This window comes from Bos mutus, chromosome 27 (genome assembly GCF_027580195.1).
Source record: "Bos mutus isolate GX-2022 chromosome 27, NWIPB_WYAK_1.1, whole genome shotgun sequence".
Lineage (NCBI taxonomy): Eukaryota > Metazoa > Chordata > Mammalia > Artiodactyla > Bovidae > Bos > Bos mutus.
Window position 1 is genome coordinate 38,376,579 of NC_091643.1, and position 20,245 is coordinate 38,396,823.

At 47.7% G+C, this 20,245-nt stretch overlaps 1 long non-coding RNA gene across 1 annotated transcript; it reads right to left on the bottom strand.

Moving 5' to 3' along the window:
* Positions 1 to 207: 207 nt before the first annotated feature.
* LOC138985958 (uncharacterized) lies at positions 208 to 10,057 on the bottom strand. Its single transcript, XR_011462882.1, has 3 exons — positions 9,572 to 10,057; positions 8,500 to 8,651; positions 208 to 1,015 (listed from the first exon to the last, which is right to left on the bottom strand). It is a non-coding gene; the product is annotated as an uncharacterized lncRNA (long non-coding RNA).
* Positions 10,058 to 20,245: the final 10,188 nt, after the last annotated feature.

A 20,245-nucleotide genomic window follows, 5' to 3' on the forward strand; every position in this document is an offset into this window, starting at 1 on the left:
GTCCTCGTCCTTACAAAATCCCATCTCCCACCCCGGCCCCTCCGCCCCTTCCTGTTCCCTCCTGACCTTCCTGGGTGAGTTATCCCCACCACCTCTCTCTCCAGGTGCTTCTGCTAAGATTCCACACCCACCTGCACGTCAAACAAATGTTGCTTCAAAACATTCCCCAGTCCCACTGCCTCCTCGGACCACCCTCCCCCTTCCCTGTCACCTTGCCAACTCCAGCTCCTTCAACTGACATCACCTCCATCCTCCAGGCTCTCTTGGAGGCTAATCCTAACCACATCCCCTTCTCCTCCCGCCTTCAGTCTTTCCCAGCATCAGGGTCTTTTCCAATGAGTCAGTTCTTCACATCAGGTGGCCAAAGTATTGGAGTTTCAGCTTCACCATCAGTCCTTCCAATGCATCTTTAGGACTGATCTCCTTTAGGATGGACTGGTTGGATCTCCTTGCAGTCCAAGGGACTCTCAAGAGTCTTCTCCAATACCAGTTCAAAAGCATCAGTTCTTCGGCACTCAACTTTCTTTATGGTCCAACTCTCACATCCATACATGACCACTGGAAAAACCACAGCTTTGACTAGATGGACCTTTGTTGGCAAAGTAATGTCTCTGCTTTTTAATATGTTGTCTAGGTTGGTCATAGCTTTTCTTCCAAAGAGCAAGTATCTTTTAATTTCATGGCTGCAATCACCCATCTGCAGTGATTTTGGAGCCCAAGAAACTAAAGTCTGTCACTGTTTCCATTGTTTCCCCATCTATTTGCTGTGAAGTGATGGGACCGGATGCCATGATCTTAGTTTTCTGAATGGTGAGTTTTAAGCCAGCTTTTTCACTCTCCTCTTTCACTTTCATCAAGAGGCTCTTCAGTTTCTCTTTGCTTTCTGCCATACGGGGGTGTCATCTGCAATACAGGTACCTGCTGCATAAGACTCAGATATCCTCTGTCTGGAATGCTGGTCAGAGAAATCTTTTTTTTTTTCTTTCCCTTCCAACATATCCCCAAGTCAGTTCTTCTGCAGAAAAACAAAAAAGCAATTCTAGGACATGTCCACTAATAATAGAAACAGTAACACTTTATGCAATAATGTATAATGAGGTTGTTTAAAAAACCTTCTTTGTAACACTTGGCAATTTTCAAGATACTTTCTCATCAGGCTTTGGCTGCCTCCCAGAAAGAGCCTATTTTTATCTGAACATGTACACAACCTCTATAAACTTGGGGTGAAAAATAAATGCATCGTTGAGCATCAGGGCCTGGATCTCCATGAGGAGCAGCCAAAGGCAAAGGGCAGGGCTTGGCTTTGCATCAAGCGGGCCTGCCGTGACCTTGGCAGGGGTCCTGCCTCACGCCTCAGTCTCCTCATCCAGGAAATGGGCCGGATGCTAGCGCCTGTCTTGCACAGAGCTCACCAGTGCTCTTGAGGTCACACAAGGATCCTGCTTACCACGGTGTTTGGCATGTGAGACTCAAGATAAATATTAAGCTACCAAAAAAGGGAAGAAAGAGAGGAATTAAGTTGAAATCCTGCTGTAGTACAGCTCCACACTGTTGGTTTCTTTCCCCTGTAGACTGTCAGCCCTCAACATTGCTTCATGTCCCCTGCCCTCACTGTGGGGGGGGTGGTGTGTGTGTGTGCTCAGTCGTGTCCAACTCTTTGTGACCCACCGGGCTCCTCTGTTCATGGGATTCTCCAGGCAAGAATACTGGAGTGGGTTGCGATAGCAATCCCCCTCCAGGGGATCTTCCTGACCCAGGGATCGAACCCACGTCTCCTGTGTTGGCAGGTGGATTTGGCAGGCACTCACATTTGAGCCACCACCAGTTCCCGTCACCCACTCCTACTGGCAGGAGAATCTGCCCACTCTGGGTGGGTTTTAGCTTGTCTTTCCCCCAGCCAGATGCCTGCTACAAAACACAGCTTCCACAGTGATGTCCCACCTGGTCAGCATCAAGCCCAGGCCTCAATCACTGGAACTTCAAATAATTACACAGAGTTCAATCAGATTTGAATCAGTAGTAGCTGAAGCATCGGGAGAGGACTCAGTCTGTCCTGGACATGAGTTTCCTTTTGATTTTTGATATCAGTAGTGATTTTTCTTACCACTAAAACATAATGGTAGCTAATTTCTGTTTAACATCTATTTGTAAAGCTCTTTAAAGGAAATCAAATTTCTATTGAAAAAGCATGATTGCTACAGGCTCTAGAAAATACCAGGAAAGAGTTTAATCATCAATCAAATTGCTAGGATGATAAGTTTCCAGTGGAAGTATTGACACTGAGAGATTAGAGTCAGAAATACATAACCAGTTTCTAGGGGAAATGCATTTGTAAATTCAGATTGTTAGACGGAGGGCAAATATGTATGGTCAATACATTAGGTAATATACGAATTGTTAAAGTCTCCACTGGGTTATTCCCATCTGCATACAAACTTGATGTTATTTCTCCCAACTAGAAATTAAAAATAAACAAACCAACAAAAAATGCCAGGCATAAACGGATTTGTGTGTCGGGCTGTCTGATCAGTTAGCCTCACCTCTGCAGGTAGGTAATTGCCTTTGGGGCTTCATTCTTCACCAGGATCCCAGTAAGGCCTCCACAAGGCCTGGGATCTTTGCCAGATAAACCTGCAGAGGCCTTTGAATTCCTCTCCTGAAATCTAACCCGAATCCCCTGGTGGGGTCTTCGTGTCTGCCAGAGCACAGCCCTCTGCGCTGGGACCCCGGCAGCTCCCAAGAGGAAGGGCGTCGGCTGGAGGGGCTGCTGGGCAGTGAGGGAGCCGCCCCGCAGAGCTCACGGAGCCCAGGGCTGTGGGGACTCTGTGTGCCTTCCCCTCAATTTCACTCTGAACCGAAAGCGGCCTTAACAATATAAAGTCTGTTTAAAAGGGGTAAGATCCACGGGTGGATGTGTGCATGCTAAGTCACTTCAGTGTGTAGCCCGCCAGGCTCCTCTATCCATGGGATTCTCCAGGCAAGGATACTGGAGTGGACTGCTATGCCCTCCTCCAGGGGCTCTTCCTGACCCAGGGATCGAACCACATCTCTTATGTCTCCTGAATTGGCAGGCGGGTTCTCTGCCACTAGCGCAACCTGGGAAGCCCTGGAGATGGGAATAACTGATATAGAACAGTGTGGACGCATATAATGCCACTGAACTGTACCCTTAAAATGGTTAAAAGGGAACTCACGTAACTCAATGGGCTTCCTTGGTGGCTCAGCTGGTAAAGAATCCACCTGCAATGCTGGAGACCTGGGTTCGATCCCTGGGTTGGGAAGATCCCCTAGAGAAGGGAAAGGCTACCCACTCCAGTATTCTGGCCTGGAGAAGTCCATGGACTGTGTAATCCAGGGGTCACAAAGAGTCAGACACAACTGAGTGACTTTCACTTTGACTTTTTACTTTCACATAATTCAATAGCCAAAAAGAAAAAAAAAATCTCATTTTTCATTTCCTCTCATGGGCAGAGGACCCGAGTGGACATTTTTCCAATGAAGACATACAGATGTCCCACAGGTACATGAAAAGAGGTTCAATGTCACTAGTCATCAGGGAAATGCAAATCAAATCCACAAAGAGACAGCACCTCACACCTGTCAGAATGGCTGTCAGCAAAAAGACCACAAATAACAAGTGTTGGGTGGACGTGGGGAAAAGGCAGCCTTGTACACTGTTGGTGGGAATGTACACTGGTGCAGCTACTGCAAAAAACAATACAAAGTTTCCTTGAAAGACTAAATACAATACCATATGATCCAGCAATTTCAATTCTGTTTATTTATCTGAAGGAAAAGAGACAACTAACTCGAAAAGGTGTCTGCACCCCCATGTTCATGGCAGCGTTCTTACAACAGCCAAGACACAGAAGCAACCTAAGAATCCATCAGTGGATGAGTGGATAAAGAAAATTATCCATCTATCTATCTGTCTCTTTGTAGATATAAATACATGTGATGGGACTTCCCAGCTCCCACTAGTGGTAAAGAACCCGCCTGCCAATGCAGGAGACATAAGAAATGTGAGTTCAGTCCCTGGGTCAGGAAGATTTCTGGAGGAGGAAATGGCACCCCACTCCAGTATTCTTGCCTAGAGAATCCCATGGACAGAGGAGCCTATCGGGCTACAGTCCATGGGGTCACAAAGAGTCGGACCCAACTGAAGCAACCTGGCACACACGCAGCTACGGTGAGCCCCAATGGCGCCCTCCAGAGTGGACAGAGATTGGAGCTGCCTCCCTGGAAGGACTCCAGCCCCTGGCAGAACCTGAACTGCATGGCTCCTGGGGGCCCAGTGGTCTCCAGGGGACAGAGGGCTCAGAGGAGGAGACCCCACAGCCCTCTCTGCCCCACCTGCCCCCCACCGAGCTCAGGGTAGTCACTTCCTGAAACAAAACCAGGGGAACATCAGCCAAGTCCTCCAGTAATTTGTACCATTTGCAGCTCACCTCCGAGCCAGTGTGGAAAACTACTAGGCTGGAGAAATTTTCCCCACATTACTGCTTTTGTGTTTTATATATAAAAAGGGTGTGTACATAACAGTGATCGCCCCCCCCACCCACCCACCCATCCACACACACACACACACACACACACAGGGTAACTGTGCAGAGGTGATGGATAAGTTATTTAGCTTGACTGCAGTGATGTTTTCATAATGCATACATTTATCAAAACATCCAGTTGTACACCTTAAATACACCCAAATTTGACACATCAATGACATGTCAATAAAGTTTAAAAATTAAGTCATAAAATAAAAACAGTGGAGGAAAGGGTAACAACAAATAAGATAACCACATGAGATAGTCAATTACCCCTTGTGGGGAGAAATAAGCCATTTAACCGTTGCTGCTGTTGTGTGAAGTCTAGTCGATCGTTTGCAGACTGGCTTTTAATCATTAAAAATATTATATCCTTTGCAGCATCAAAAGGTACATGAAAATGCTCCTGGAAGCGACATGGCAGCGTCCCACGGCACTCAAGACGCCAGGAGGCCTGTTTCCAAGCCGGCTTACCCCAGCCTTGCCTCAACTTCCATCAGCCGCTCTCTCTGGGAAAGTTTCCTGCCTGGAGCTGCATTTCCGCCCCCTCCAGGAGGGCACCGTTTCTCGGATCGTCTTTCTGTAACAGTTGTGTCTCCTCCTGAGCTGCCTCAAAACAAAGCTGTGGGCTTTGATGCCCTCACAGGGACAGAACAGAAACGTATTATCTCGGTTCTGGAGGCCGGATGTCCAAACTCTGGGTGTCAGCAGGGCCCCACCCCCTTAAAGCCCTCGGGGATCCTCTCACCCCTGGTGGTTTGCTGCTGTTCCTGGGCTTGCGGGGGCCTGTCTCCAACCCACTGGCTTCACGTGGAGGACTGTGTGTCTCCCGTGTTCACACTGTCCTCCCACTGCGTGTGTGCTTATCACTGTGTTCGTGAAATACAGCTAGGACTTATATATTTTTAATATATCACATGCACCTACTGTTTCAGAGACTTTTCTGGAAGTCTCCAGGAAACAGACTTTTTCCTCCTGAACACACACTGGCTGTGTTACCTGGTGCTGACCTGTCCTAGCAAATAAATAATTATCTGCCTTTGACATATGGTAACCAATGTTCCTCAAGCTCGTTCTTAGGGTTTCCACAGTCCCTCTGGTACCTGATCCTCACCAACCCGCCAGCCTTTCCCACCCACGTCCTCATACTCAGCCACTATCTATGCCTCATCTGAGCATCGTATAACAAAACGCCACACTCCTCGGTTTTCTTTTTTTGTTGTTATTCAGTCACTAAGCAAATGTGGAAAACTCAGCAGTGGCCACAGGACTGGAAAAGAAAGAAAGGCAATGCCAAAGAATGCTCAAATTACTGCACAATTGCACTCATCTCACACGCTAGTAAAGTAATGCTCAAAATTCTCCAAGCCAGGCTTCAACAGTACATGAATCGTGAACTTCCAGATGTTCAAGCTGGTTTTAGAAAAGGCAGAGGAACCAGAGATCAAATTGCCAACATCCACTGGATCATCAAAAAAGCAAGAGAGTTCCAGAAAAACATCTATTTCTGCTTTATTGACTATGCCAAAGCCTTTGACTGTGTGGATCACAACAAACTCTGGAAAATTCTGAAAGAGATGGGAATACCAGACCACTTGACTTGCCATTTGAGAAACCTATATGCAGGTCAGAAAGCAACAGTTAGAACTGGACATGTAACAATAGACTGGGTCCAAATAGGAAAAGGAGTACGTCAAGGCTGTATATTGTCACCCTGCTTATTTAACTTACATGCAGAGTACATCATGAGAAGCGCTGGGCTTGGATGAAGCATAAGCTGGAATCAAGATTGCTGGGAGAAATACCAATAATCTCAGATATGCAGATGACACCACTCTTATGGCAAAAAGTGAAGAGGAACTCAAAAGCCTCTTGATGAAAGTGAAAGAGGAGAGTGAAAAACTTGGCTTAAAGCTCAACATTCAGAAAACAAAGATCATGGCATCTAGTCCCATCACTTCATGGGAAATAGATGGGGAAACAGTGGAAACAGTGTCAGACTTTATTTTTTGGGGCTCCCAAATCACTACAGATGGTGACTGCAGTCATGAAATTAAAAGACGCTTCCTCCTTGGAAGAAAAGTTATGACTAATCTAGACAGAATATTAAAAAGCAGAGACATTACTTTGCCAACAAAGGTCCATCTAGTCAAAGCTACGGTTTTTCCAGTAGTCATGTATGGATGTGAGAGTTGGACTATAAAGAAAGCTGAGTGCCAAATAACTGATGCTTTTGAACTGTGGTGTTGGAGAAGACTCTTGAGAGTCCCTTGGACTGCAAGGAAATCCAACCAGTCCATCCTAAAGGAAATCAGTCCTGAATATTCATTGGAAGGACTGATGGTGAAGCTGAAACGCCAATCCTTTGGCCACGTGATGTGAAGAACTGACTCATTTGAAAAGACCCTGATGCTGGGAAAGACTGAAGGCTGGAGGAGAAGGGGATGACAGAGGATGAGATGGTTGGATGGCAACACCAACTCAGTGGACATGAATTTGAGTAAACTCCAGGAGTTGGTGATGGACAGGGAGGCCTGGAGTGCTGCAGTCCATGGGGTGGCAAGGAGTCGGACACGACTGAGCGACTGAACTGAACTGAGTCACTAAGTTGAGTCTGACTCTTTGTGACCCCATGGACTGCATTATACTAGTCTCTTCTGTCCTTCACTATCTGCTAAAGTTCACTCAAATTCGTGTCCACTGAGTCAGTGATGCCATCCAACCACCTCATCCTCTGCCACCTTCTTCTCCTGCCCTCAGTCTTTCCCAGCATCAAGTCCTTTGCCAGTGAGTCGGCTCTTCGCATCAGGTAGCCAATGTATTGGAGCTTCGGCTTCAGCATCCGTCCTTCCTTACTGATGAATACGCAGGAACTGAGAAAGAAGGATTCCTCAAGATCACACAGCAAGGAATGCTAGGATGTAAGACCAGGTTGTCTAGATCCAGCCCTCTTTCAACGAGCTGCCTGTTTGAAGTCCATTCCTGTTCAAACCTAGGCAGCAACCCCAGGAGGAAAGATGCTTTCCAACTCGAGGCTAATGGCTGTGGTTTGGAGATGGGCTAGTTAAAGCAGATGGACTTTCATGTTTTCAACAGAGTCAGCACCTTCTAGTGGTCAAGGGAAATGAAATGAACTAGGAAACGCTGTCCATCGTGAGATGCAAAGGGTTCCATGATCATGATCTCCCATTAAAGGCAGTTTTTCCATGTGGAAAGAAAGCAGTCACCTAGTCATAGGCCTCAGATGGGTCAGGGGCCAGTGGGAACCATCCTCACAGCCCTGCAGATGGAAAATCAGCCTGCATCATTTTATCCAGTCCCGGGAAGGGCATTCTCAAATGATTCCATGGGCTGGAGTCATGGAGTGATGGCTTCTCCGAGGCCCCCAGGGAGGCCTTCAAATTTAATGACTCCCCATGGCGGTAAATTTCCTTTAGGTCATTTGCTCATTTAAGTTTGCAGAGAGGTTTTTTGTTTTTGGTTGTTTTTTTTTTTTTTTTCATGAAAAACCAAACCAAAGAAAGAAAAATAATATGGTTCTATTTTTTAGCCAGGAGCTTCCCTCGTGTCTCAGTGGTAAGAATCTTCCTGCTAATGCAGGAGACATGGGTTCGATCCATGGGTTGGGAAGATCCCCTGGAGTGGAAAATGGCAACCCACTCCAGTATTCTTGCCTGGAAAATCCCATGGCCAGAGGAGCCTGGCAGGCTGCAGTCTATGGGATTGCAAAAGAGTCAGACACAATTAGTGACTAAACAACAATTTTTTAGCCAATTTTTCTAGTAACAGAAAAATACACCAGTTTAAAATTAATGTTTATTCCCTTGGATTTATTTGAATGAGTCAACAGCAATTCAGATTATGATAGCAAACATTTATCTCACACCTATATGCCAGCCCTGATGCACTGATTCACCTGGTCCTACCAACAACCCAAGATGGAAGGAACTCTTACCTGTTCCCAGATTGCAAATGAGGAAACCAAGACTCAAGGAGACTTCCTCAGAGACACTCAGTAGGGGCAGGAGTTCCAGGCTACCATGACCAATGGACACTGGAGCAAAACCCACACTGCACGACCCCCTGTCTGTGCCAGCTGTGTTCAGTCTGGAAATGAACACATTTTAATAGTGAGAAAAATTATGACCTGTTGCAGGTTATACATGGGCCCCTTACCATTTAGTAACATTCCACAAGGCATGTCTTCCCAACCTTCTTCAGACCTCTCCACGTGCATTTAGGGGCACAGTTTTCCACTAGTTGAGGCCCTGGTGCTGGGAAAGACTGAGGGCAGGAGGAGAAGGGGGCGACAGAGGATGAGAGGGTTGGATGGCATCACCGACTCAATGCACATGAGTTTGAGCAAACTCCAGTAGATAGTGAAGGACAGGGAAGCCTGGCGTGCTGCAGTCCAAGGGGTTGCAAAGAGTCAGACACAACTTAGTGACTGAACAACAGCGATGGAAAGGGAATTACAGAGGGCTGTTTCCTTCGTATCTCCTGACTTCAGACATCCCAGAGAGCACCCCAGGCCTCTGAGGCCAGGCTCTCTGTGAACCCCACCCTGCAGCTCTTGGAAACTGTCCCCTTGCTTCTAGGAGTGCAGCAAAGATCTTTCCTGGTGTCCAAAGAGAAAGCTGACCTCGCTGTCTCTAGGTGTTTCGCACGGAGGGAAAACCAGTCTCTCCAGCACATGGCAGCCGGGTCTCCACCAGTGACGCCAGCAACAGCAGGTCTCCCCCCTGGGAGAAGGAAGCCCCCAAAGGCAGGGCTGTGTCCTAACCTGGGAGCTGACCCACTTGCCTCACGTGCGAGACTGGTGTGAAAGGGGGAGGGTCCAGCTGGACGCATGAGGCCGACAGGACAGGAGGGACCTTCTGTCCCCGCACGGCGAGGCAGGGGTGACTGATGAGGGCTCTGGGCGCCTGAGCAGGCGGGGTGTCCTCCCCACGGAAGACAGAGCCCCTGGGCACCTTCTCCCGGCACTCAGGACGCAGGAGGGACTCGGGGTGCCTGGAGCAAATTACCTGGGAGCAAGCGAGAGCCCGGGAAAGAACCGAGGCCTGGCCGCGGGGCAGCTACGTAGCGTCCCTCCGTGTTAACAGGATGACTCGGCCTTGAAGCCGCTGTCTTGCTTTCTGCGTCTTGGTTCTCAAACTCATCTTTGAAGGACTTGGGCTGAAGCCAGTGGCCAAAGTGTCGTCCCTCTGCTGGCCACGAGATGGCGCGCCACCCCTTTCTGCGACCCGCGTCCGCTGAGAGCCCGGCCCAGCTCCCGCTCCTCTGGGCGCCGGCTTTGCGTAGAGAAACGCTCAACAGAAGTCTGATCTAGGCGGGGATTTCAAAAACAACAACAAAAAAGAGCCAAACACAAATGTACTAAATCTGGAAGCCCGTCTGGGAGAAAAAAGCCTGGAGCCAAAATATTTCCCGGGTCACGGAAGCTGAGATGCGCTACCTAGGAATCCTCATCTCAGGTCCTCGGAGGTTCCGTCTTACACGGAACCGGCGACCCCGCCGTTTAGGAAGCCTCGCTCGGGCCACGGGGCCGCCAACAGGCCCCCCTGACTCCCGGTCTCCATCCGCAGGCGGGGTCTCCTCGGTATGCGGCGGGAAAAGCCGGCTGTTGGTTTGGTTTTCCCATCAGCCTGGCCCTTCCGGCCGCTCCATCCTTTGCGGGGAAACCCGAGCTGTTTGGGCCCTGGGGTCCACAGGACCGGCTGGGCTGGGCCTCGCTGTGTTCACATGGCTGACTGTGAGTCCCTCAGTACCTCGGGCAGGCTGGTCCCTCCCGCAGAAAGCTGCCTCCTTCGTGGCTTGTCCCGAGGAGACTTGTCTTCCCAGGCCTGCGGCTGTGACCTTGACTGGGTACGTAGGGAGCCTCGGGCCTGTTGGAGGTGCTGGTTTAGGGGGTCTGTGACTCCGACAACCTCTGCCGTCCCCGCCCTCCAATGCTGCGGTCCCAGGACAAACAGGAAGGCCTGCAGAGAGGGAGGAGCAAGTCCATGCTCTGGACTCTCCTGAACTTCACAACGATCACCTTTGAGAAGAGTTTTATGAGGACACACGGGATGGCGGCTTTTTCTGGCTTCCTCAAATAGGACCTTTGTTGGCTTCTGCCTCTGAAGTAAAATGAGTTGAAATAATAAAGCCCTAATTTTAAACCACGTGACCTCCTAGATTGCTCCAGGCCCGCCTTCCCACTCCGTCTTCTGGACTTTCCTTTGCACACACATCCCTGGTGTCTCTTTCTCTAAGACGGGCTTCCCAGGAGTCTCAGTGGTAAAGAATCTGCCTGCAATGCAGGAGACCCGGGTTCCATCCCTGGGTCGGGAGGATCCCCTGGAGATGGGCGTGGCAACCCACTCCAGTATTCTTGCCTGGAGAATCCCATGGACAGAGGAGCCTGGTGGGCTATAGTCCATTGGGTCGCAAAGAGTCAAATACTACTTAGCAATGAAAGAATAACAGCAGTAAAGAACACCTGTCCTCTGGGATCAGGGTCCCAACCCATGACCTCACTTTACCGTAATCACCATTTAAGACCTTCTCTAACACCAGTCACATTTTGAAGTCCTGGATAACAATCCCGTGATTCCAGAATCAAGCCCACACTGCTGTCACACCTGGAGGCGGGGGCAGGTTGACACGTATTCATTCACAAACCCAATCGGTCATTTTGCTTCCCCTGGACACTGCTGGGCCCTGGGAAAGACAGCTGACAGGTCAACCGTGGATTTGCCCAGATTAGATATGAGCGGCATTTTGGGAGCAGGAAGATTCGTGGGTTGGGCTGGCCAGGCTGGGAATTCGGACAGGGCTGGGGGGCAAGAGGGCAGACACTCCTTCCTGGGGCAACACCTGCCCAGTGTCCATCAGCTGCGTCCCTCCAGGCTTCTCCCTGACAGTCCACACGGAGAGGGGGCACCCCGCAGACAGACACCCAACCGCAGCGCGCGTGCGTTCACTCTCCCCAAATCCACTCCTTGTCCCAGAGTCGCCCGCTGCATTTACAGACAGAGCCGACCTGCCGGCCTCACTTTGTATACCCGAACCTCCCCTCCCCAGCCTCCTCCCCCGACACACAGACGTCATGAACGTGTCTGAAGGAGCCAAACCAGAGCACAGAGAAGCTGAGAAACCCTGGCGGAGGAGGAGGCGCATGACAGCCTGTCCTTTCTGATTCCTGATTGGGTCGGTTCAAGGAGGTCACGTTGTCAAAGGCACGGCTCTCCTGCAGGCAGAAACTTCATCAATGGAAGAACAGCAAGAAAGCAGGAAGTCTGACCCCAGGGAGAATCAGACGCACGTCTAGGCCAACTTCAGTCCTGCCGGGCCGTTCTGTCCTGGAGAGGAAACCCTGTGTTTCTCTGCGACCACACGGGGCTGTGCCCGCCAGCTCTCCCAGGCCTGCTGGGCGGGCGGTGTGCAGCCAGAGAGCTTCCCACGTAGGCGCTGGTCGCGATGACCTTTCTAGATGAGAGAGCCCTGCCGGTGACCGAGGGCTGCTGACTTCCCCAAGGAGACGGGGGCCCCGCCACGCTGGCAGAGGCCGGGCCGGGGCTGCCCCTCGTCCCAGCCGGCGGGGGGTGTCTAGAGGCCTCCTCGGAGGCGCTGGGGTGAGCGGTCCCTGGTGCTGGGCTCACATGCACGGATTCGGACCTGGCTCAGCCCCTGGCTCTTCAGGAACTCTGCCTAAGTTATTTAGTCTGGGTGGGCTTCATGGGCCTCAGCCGTGACGCAGGATGGACTTGCCTGTCCTCGGAGTCTTGGACGGGATGGGAGGGGTGAGGCAGCTCAGGTCCCCAGTCCCGCACCACGACCCGGTGAGACCTGCTGGTTCCTCTCGGCGTCTTCCCGCCCCCGCCACCCACTGCCCCGTGCTTCCATCAAACATGCTTCTCCCGCCCCCAGACCCAGGCTGCTCCTCCTGCTCTCCTCGCCTGGGCGGGGGCTCCAGCTTATTCTGTCTACACTTGACACCTGCCTTTCACCCCAAAGTCCATGATCACCACCGATCCCCACGGGGTATCTGGACGTAGGCTTCAAAGTAACTTTTAATGTGAAAATCTAAGTATTATGCAATATTATCAACGAACTAGTGCTCTTCTGCTCATACACATTTAGAGTTTCAAAAGAAATGACCAATGGCTTTTATTCTGTAAATCCCTGGACTCCCTGGACAGGGGATGTGTTTTTCCGACTGGCCTTGTCTCCATGGACCTGTTTCATCGTCTATGGACATTAAAGCAAATGTCACACATCTCTTAGGGCCCAGTTCTGTTTTTGGATGAGATTTAAAAGAAAAAAAAAAGGTAATAAATGTTCACTGTTGTGAACAGGACATTTGGGGACCCCTATCTATTTCTCCTTGAGAGTCCCTTGGACTGCAAGGAGATTCAACCAGTCCATCCTAAAGGAAATCAGTCCTGAATATTCATTGGAAGGACTGATGCTGAAGCTGAAACTCCAAAACTTTGGCCACCTGATGCAAAGAACTGACTCATTGGAAAAGACCCTGATTCTGGGAAAGATTGAAGGTGGGAGGAGAAGGGGACAACAGAGAATGAGATGGTTGGATGTCATCACTGACTCAATGGACATGGGTTTCAGCAAACTCCGGGAGATAGTGAAGGACAGGGAAGTCTGGCGTGCTGCAGTCCATGGGGTCGCAAAGAGCTGGACACGACTGAGCAACTGAGCACGCATACACAACACGACATTATTCACAAGATTACAAGATTGTTCTTCTAACAACTTAGGGGAATTATCTTGTTTCCTATGCACTTCTCAAAATCAACTGCAGCCTTGTTAAAAATAAGAAGTCTCATTCTTTTGCTGTCAGCATTTTTAATGTGTCTTCTGAGGCTGCTATAAACATACTGCCTTTCAACACAATTCATCCCAAGTAATTCCCTTTGGAAAGAATGAAAGGAACAGACAGAAGTAACAAGAGCTTCTCTTTTCATTAGAAGCAGATGCGACAGCACACAGATATTTTCCAATAATTATTTGCAGTCACTCTACCACATAACATTAACTGATTGAATTCATTTAGAGACAACCAGAAAGAGGATTTTTCAAATACTGCAGATTTTAGGACTTTACTGAATTACTACTAGCCATCATGATACCATATGGAATTATGTTCTGATAATAGTGCTGAACAAAATAACCTATGTGCCTAGTAAATTTAACATTTTTTAATTTGGAAAAACTTGAAGATATACAAAAAATCCCACCCCACCCCCACCCTACCCCTCTTCCTCCACACAGAAACTGACAAGATATAACCACTCAAAGCCCAATCCAGAATGAAAACCTTTTGATAGCATCATATCTGCCTCACATTGTCTTCCTTGGTTGTGCTTTTCTGTCTTCATCACCATCAGTTCCTTGATGACCTTCCCAAACCATAGCTTCCATAACACTTGCTAAATATTGACTTTTATTGACTTTTAAAAAGAATTTGTTGACTTCAGACTATAAAAGTGAGACATAGTAGCTTTAGAAAGACTTCAACTGATATTTGATCTGTTGGCCCAGTGATTAACTGTGAAACATTGAGCCTCGGGTGTGTATCTGTGGTTCAGTTCAGTTCAGTCCCTCAGTACGTCTGACTCTGTGATCCCATGGACTGCAGCACACCAGGCTTCCCTGTCCATCATCACCTCCCGGAGCTTGCTCAAACTCACGTCCATTGAGTCGGTGATGCCATCCAACTATCTCATCCTACGTCCTCCCCTTCTTCTGCTTTCAATCTTTCCCAGCATCAGGGGGTTGTCCAATGAGTCTGTTCTTCCCATCAGGTGGCCAAAGTATTGGAGTTTCAGCTTCAACATCAGTCCTTCCAATGCACATTCAAGACTTATTTCCTTTAGGATGGACTGGTTGCATCTCCTTGCAGTCCAAGAGACTCTCAAGGGTCTTCTCCAACACCACAGTCAAAAGCATCAATTCTTCAGTGCTCAGCTTTCTTCACAGTCCAACTCTCACATCCATACATGACCATTGGAAAAACCACAGCTTTGACTAGACGGACCTTTGTAGGCAAAGTAGTGTCTCTGCTTTTTAATACACTGTCTAGGTTGGTCATAGCTTTTCTTCCAAGGAGCAAACATCTTTTAATTTCATGGCTGCAGTCACCATCTGCAGTGATTTTGGAGCCCAAGAAAATAAAGTCTGTCACTGTTTCCATTGTTTCCCCATCTATTTGCCATGGAGTCATGGGACTGAATGCCATGATCTTAGTTTTTTGAATATTGAGTTTCAGGCCAGCTTTTTTTCACTCTCCTCTTTCATCAAGAGGTTTTTCAGTTCCTCTTTGCTTTCTGCCATAAGGATGGTGTCATCTGCATATCTGAGGTTATTGATATTTCTCTCAGCAATCTTGATTCCAGGTTGTGCTTCACCCAGCCTAGCATTTTGCATGAGGTACTCTGCATAGAAGTTAAATAAGCAGTGTGGCAATATACAGCCTTGATGTACTCCTTTCCCAATTTGCAACCAGTCCGTTGTTCCATGTCCGGTTCTAACTGTTGCTTCTTGATCTGCATATAGATTTCTCAGGAGGCAGGTAAGGTGGTTTGGTATTCCCATCTCTTTAAGAATTTTCCACAGTTTGTTATGATCCATGCAATCAAAGGCTTTGGTGTAGCCAATAAAGCAGATGTTTCTCTGGAACTCTCTTGCTTTTTCTGTGATCCACCGGATGTTGACAATTTGATCTGTTTCCTGTGGCCTTTTTTGAATCCAGCTTGAACATCTAAAAGTTCTTGGTTCACGTACTATTGAAGCTTGGCTTGGAGAATTTTGAGCATTACTTTGCTAGCATGTGAGATGAGTGCAATTATGCGGTAGTTTGAACATTCTTTGGCATTTCTTTGGGATTGGAATGAAAACAGACCTTTTCCAGTCTTGTGGCCACTGCTGAGTTTTCCAAATTTGCTGGCATATTGAGTGCAGCACTTTCACAGCATCATCTTTAGGACTTGAAATAACTGAGCTGGGATTCCATCACCTCCACTAGGTTTGTTTGTAGTGATGCTTCCTAAGGGCCACTTGACTTTGCACTCTAGGATGTCTGACTCCTGGTGAGTCATCACACCATCATGGTTATCTGGGTCAAGATCTTTTTTGTATAGTTCTTCTGTGTATTCTTGCCACCTCTTCTTAATATCTTCTGCTTCTGTTCGGTCCATACCATTTCTGTCCTTTATTGTGCCCATCTTTGCATGAAATGTTCCCTTGGTATCTCTAATTTTCTTGAAGAGATCTCTAGTCTTTCCCATTCTATTGTTTTCCTCTATTTCTTTGCACTGATCACTGAGGAAGGCTTTCTTATCTCTCCTTGCTCTTCTCTGGAACTCTGTATTCAAATAGGTATATCTTTCCTTTTCTCCTTTCCTTTTCACTTCTCTTATTTTCTCAGCTATTTGTAAGTCCTCCTCAGACAACCATTTCGCCTTTTTGCATTTCTTTTTGTTGGGGATGGTCTTAATCACTGCCTCCTGTACAATGTCATGAACCTCCATCCTTAGTTCTTCAGGCACTCTATCAGATCTAATCCTTTGAATCTATCTGTCACCTCCACTGTATAGTCATAAGGGATTTGATTTAGGCTATACCTGAATGGTCTAGTGATTTTCCCTATTTTCTTCAATTTAATTCTGAATTTGGCAATAAGGAGTTCATGACCTGAGACACAGTCTGCTCCCGGTCTTGTTTTTGCAGACTTTAGAGAGCTTCTCCATCTTTGACTGCAAACAAAATAATTAACGTGATTTTGATATTGACCATCTGGTGATTTCCAAGTGTAGAGTCTTCTTTTGCGTTGTTGGAAGAGGGTGTTTGCTATGACCAGTGTGTTCTCTTGACAAAACTGTTAGCCTTTGCTCTGCTTCCTTTTGTACTCCAAGGCCAAACTTGCCTGTTGTTACCCCAGGTATCTAAGTTCCTACTTTTGCATTCCAGTCCCCAGTGATGAAAAGGACATCGTTTTTTAGTGTTAATTCTAGAAGGTCTTGTAGGTCCTCATAGAACCATTCAACTTTAGCTTCTTTGGAATTAGTGGCTGGGGCATAGACTTGGATTACTGTGATATTGAATGCTTTGCCTTGGAAACGAACAGAGATTATTCTATCATTTTGGAGATTACACCCAAGTACTGCATTTCAGACTCTTTTGTGGACTGTGAGCACTAGTCCACTTCTTATAAGGGATTCTTGACCACAGTAGTAGATATAATGGTCATCTGAATTAAATCGGCTTCTCTGGTAGCTCAGTTGGTAAAGAATCCACCTGCAATGCAGGAGACTCTGATTCGATCCCTGGGTCGGGAAGTTCCCCTGAGAAGGAACTCAGTTTCCCTTGGAAAACTCCACTCTAGTTTTCTTGGGCTTCTCAGGTGGCTCTGATGGTAAAGAATCCACCTGCAATGTGTGAGACCTGGGTTCAGTCCCTGGGGTTGGGAAGATCCCCTGGAGAAGGGAATAGCTACCCACTCCAGTATTCTTGCCTGGAGAATTGCATGGAATGGAATAGCTACCCACTCCAGTATTCTTGCCTGGAGAACTCCATGGACTGAGGAGCCTGGCAGAATTCCATGGGGTCGCAAAGAGCCAGACACGACTGAGCTCCTTTCAGTTTCACTGTCTCTATCGAATGAGGTAAATAAACATGCTGGGTGCCTAGTATGCCGGGAACTGGGATGGAATCTCAGGACCCACAAGCCCCAACCGACCTGTCATCCTGTAGACCAGTCTGCCCACCAGAAGCCAATGCCAGACACACATGCATGTTAGAGCCGGGCCAGCAGTTAGAAATAAAATGTGTCAGGGAACAAAGCGACAGACTTGACACCAGAGCCAGCAGACACCAGCGTGGGTGTGGGAGTAAGAGTGTCAGACAAGCTCGGCCTGGAGGTCCCCGAGAAAAGGGCCAGGGGAGGGTGCTCTGTATGGTTTACTTCTGACCTTTATTCAACTTCTAAAAACAGATGGGGAAGGAATACAGAGGCAAAAAAAAAAAAAAAAAAAAAAAGGATAAAGGTATTAGCACACATGAAGAAAGGAATCGGAGAAGGCAATGGCACCCCACTCCAGTACTCTTGCCTGGAAAATCCCATGGATGGAGGAGCCTGGTAGGCTCCAGTCCATGGGGTCGCCTAGAGCCGGGCACGACTGAGCGACTTCACTTTCACTTTTCACTTTCATGCATTGGAGAAGGAAATGGCAACCCACTCCAATGTTCTTGCCTGGAGAATCCCAGGGACGGGGGAGCCTGGTGGGCTGCCCTCTATGGGGTCGCACAGAGTCAGACACGACTGGGGCGACTTAGCAGCAGCAGCAGAAGAAAGGAATAAATTGTTGCCTTGATCCTTTAAAATATACTTTATTTCATTTCACAATATCAAGTTTATCCTTGTCACATGCCAAATTAGAACAGCATACCAAAAAACTTCAAACAAGAAAGTTGCTAGTTCTAGTGTAAAGCAGAACCACTTATGGACATATACATAGATACAGTATACAGGGTAGTTTGGGGCTCCCGTGGCGGTGGCTCAGACGGTTAACAAGCCACCTGCCAATGCAGGAGACCCAGGCTCGATCCCTGGGTGGGGAAGATCCTCTGGGGGAGGAAATGACAACCCACTGCAGGATTCCTGCCTGGAGAATACCACAGACAGAGGAGCCTGGCCGGCTACAGTCAGTCAATGTGCAGAGGCGGGCATGCCTGAGTAACCGAGCACACACACACACACACACACGTGCGCAGCGTACATGGCACTGCACAGAAAGCCCTTTGAGGTTGCTGTTACACACCACCTTCGCCGACCTCAGAAGGAGTCTGTGCTGCAAGTCTGAGGGGACAGACACTCCTCAGCCTTTAGGACGAATGTGGGGTCAGTTTGGAAAGATCAGATTTTTATGAAAGATGGAGAATCTTCCCTTTTGTAATCTCTACATTCTTTTATCTAGATTTAAAAAACCACTGTAATCTTTAAATAACTATGGTCAGAGTAATGATCATCCACTTTTTAAAGGCACTTACAAAGTCTGAAATACTGTGTTACATCCTCATTAAGCAGGAGTGCTTTTCTCTGTCAGAAGTATTAGTTAAGTGACTTTCGTTTACTTTATTTGAACTCTGAATCTCCTCACCTGTAGAACCAGGGGTAGGAGGAGGATTTGAAGAACCAGACGTATTTAGTACTGCTACATTCCATGTGCTGCATACAATATTTCAGATGCACTGACTTACTGAGACCTCAGCCAGCCTTTGAGGTAAACACGATTATTATGACTGTTTAACAGATTAAAAAAAATTGGGTCACAGAAACTTTACATTTTAACTTCAGTTCAGTTCAGCTGCTCAGTCGTGTCAGACTCTTTGCGAAGAGTCCGACCCCATGAATCGCAGCACGCCAGACCTCCCTGTCCATCACCAACTCCCGGAGTTCACCCAAACTCATGTCCATCGAGTTGGTGATTCCATCCAACCATCTCACCCTCTGTCATCCCCTTCTCCTCCTGCCCCCAATCCCTCCCAGCATCAGAGTCTTTTCCAATGAGTCAACTCTTTGCATCAGGTGGCCAAAGTATTGGAGTTTCAGCCTCAGCATCAGTCCTTCCAATGAACACTCAGGACTGATCTCCTTCAGAATGAACTGGTTGGCTCTCCTTGGAATCCAAGGGACTCTCAAGAGTCTTCTCCAACACTACAATTCAAAAGCATCAATTCTTCAGTGCTCAGCTTTCTTCACAGTCCAACTCACATCCATTCATGACCACTGGAAAAATGACATGACCATTTTTACTTGCTCAAGGTCAAATGTCAAGTGGAGAAACTGCGAGCCAAAAGCTGGCAGTCCACTTGCTGCCTGCTTACTCTCGACAGCGAACAGTTAGTTTCCCGCCATATGGGACCTGCTATGGGGATCAGATGAGAGATCATGCCCCTGGAGTAGCACACTGCCCCACCAGACAGTAAGCACGTCTCGAGAAGAACCAAAGGAAAATGAGCTTCAAAAGTAACATATAATACTCTATCATTATATCTGTCAATGCAACATACCTACCTATCACATATGTATGAAATAACTATCTGCAAACACAGCCTTTGTCATCACATATATTGCCAGGAGGGGCTTCGCAGGTGGTGCTAGTGGTAAAGAACCCATCTGCCAACGGAGGAGACAAAAGAGACACTAGCTCGGTCCCTGGGTTGGGAAGCTCCCCTAGAGGAGGGCATGGCAACCGCTCCAGTATTCTTGACTGGAGTATCCCATGGACAGAGGAACATGGCGGGTCACAGTCCACAGGGTCACACAGCCAGACACAACTAAAGCTACTTAGCATGCACCCATGCATATTGCCAGGTAACTAATTTTTGAGATTTATAGTTTCCCTTTTTTGGTTGAACTAATGAAGCATCAATAAACCCAAGAATGTAAGTCAGAATTTATTCTGAACATACTATAAGGAGACAAGACTCTTAGTAAATAAGCATTCTTTTTTCAGATATAAAGATTTATAAAAATAAAGTTGCAGAACATGTGTTTCTTACATAGTCACAGATAAAATCATGAATCATCATTAATATGGATGAATAACTGAGCTGTCTCCCCACCATCAGTAAACATTTATTGAGAGTTTGCTGCACAAATCAGATTTTCTTCAACACAGTAGAAAGTTATTGAG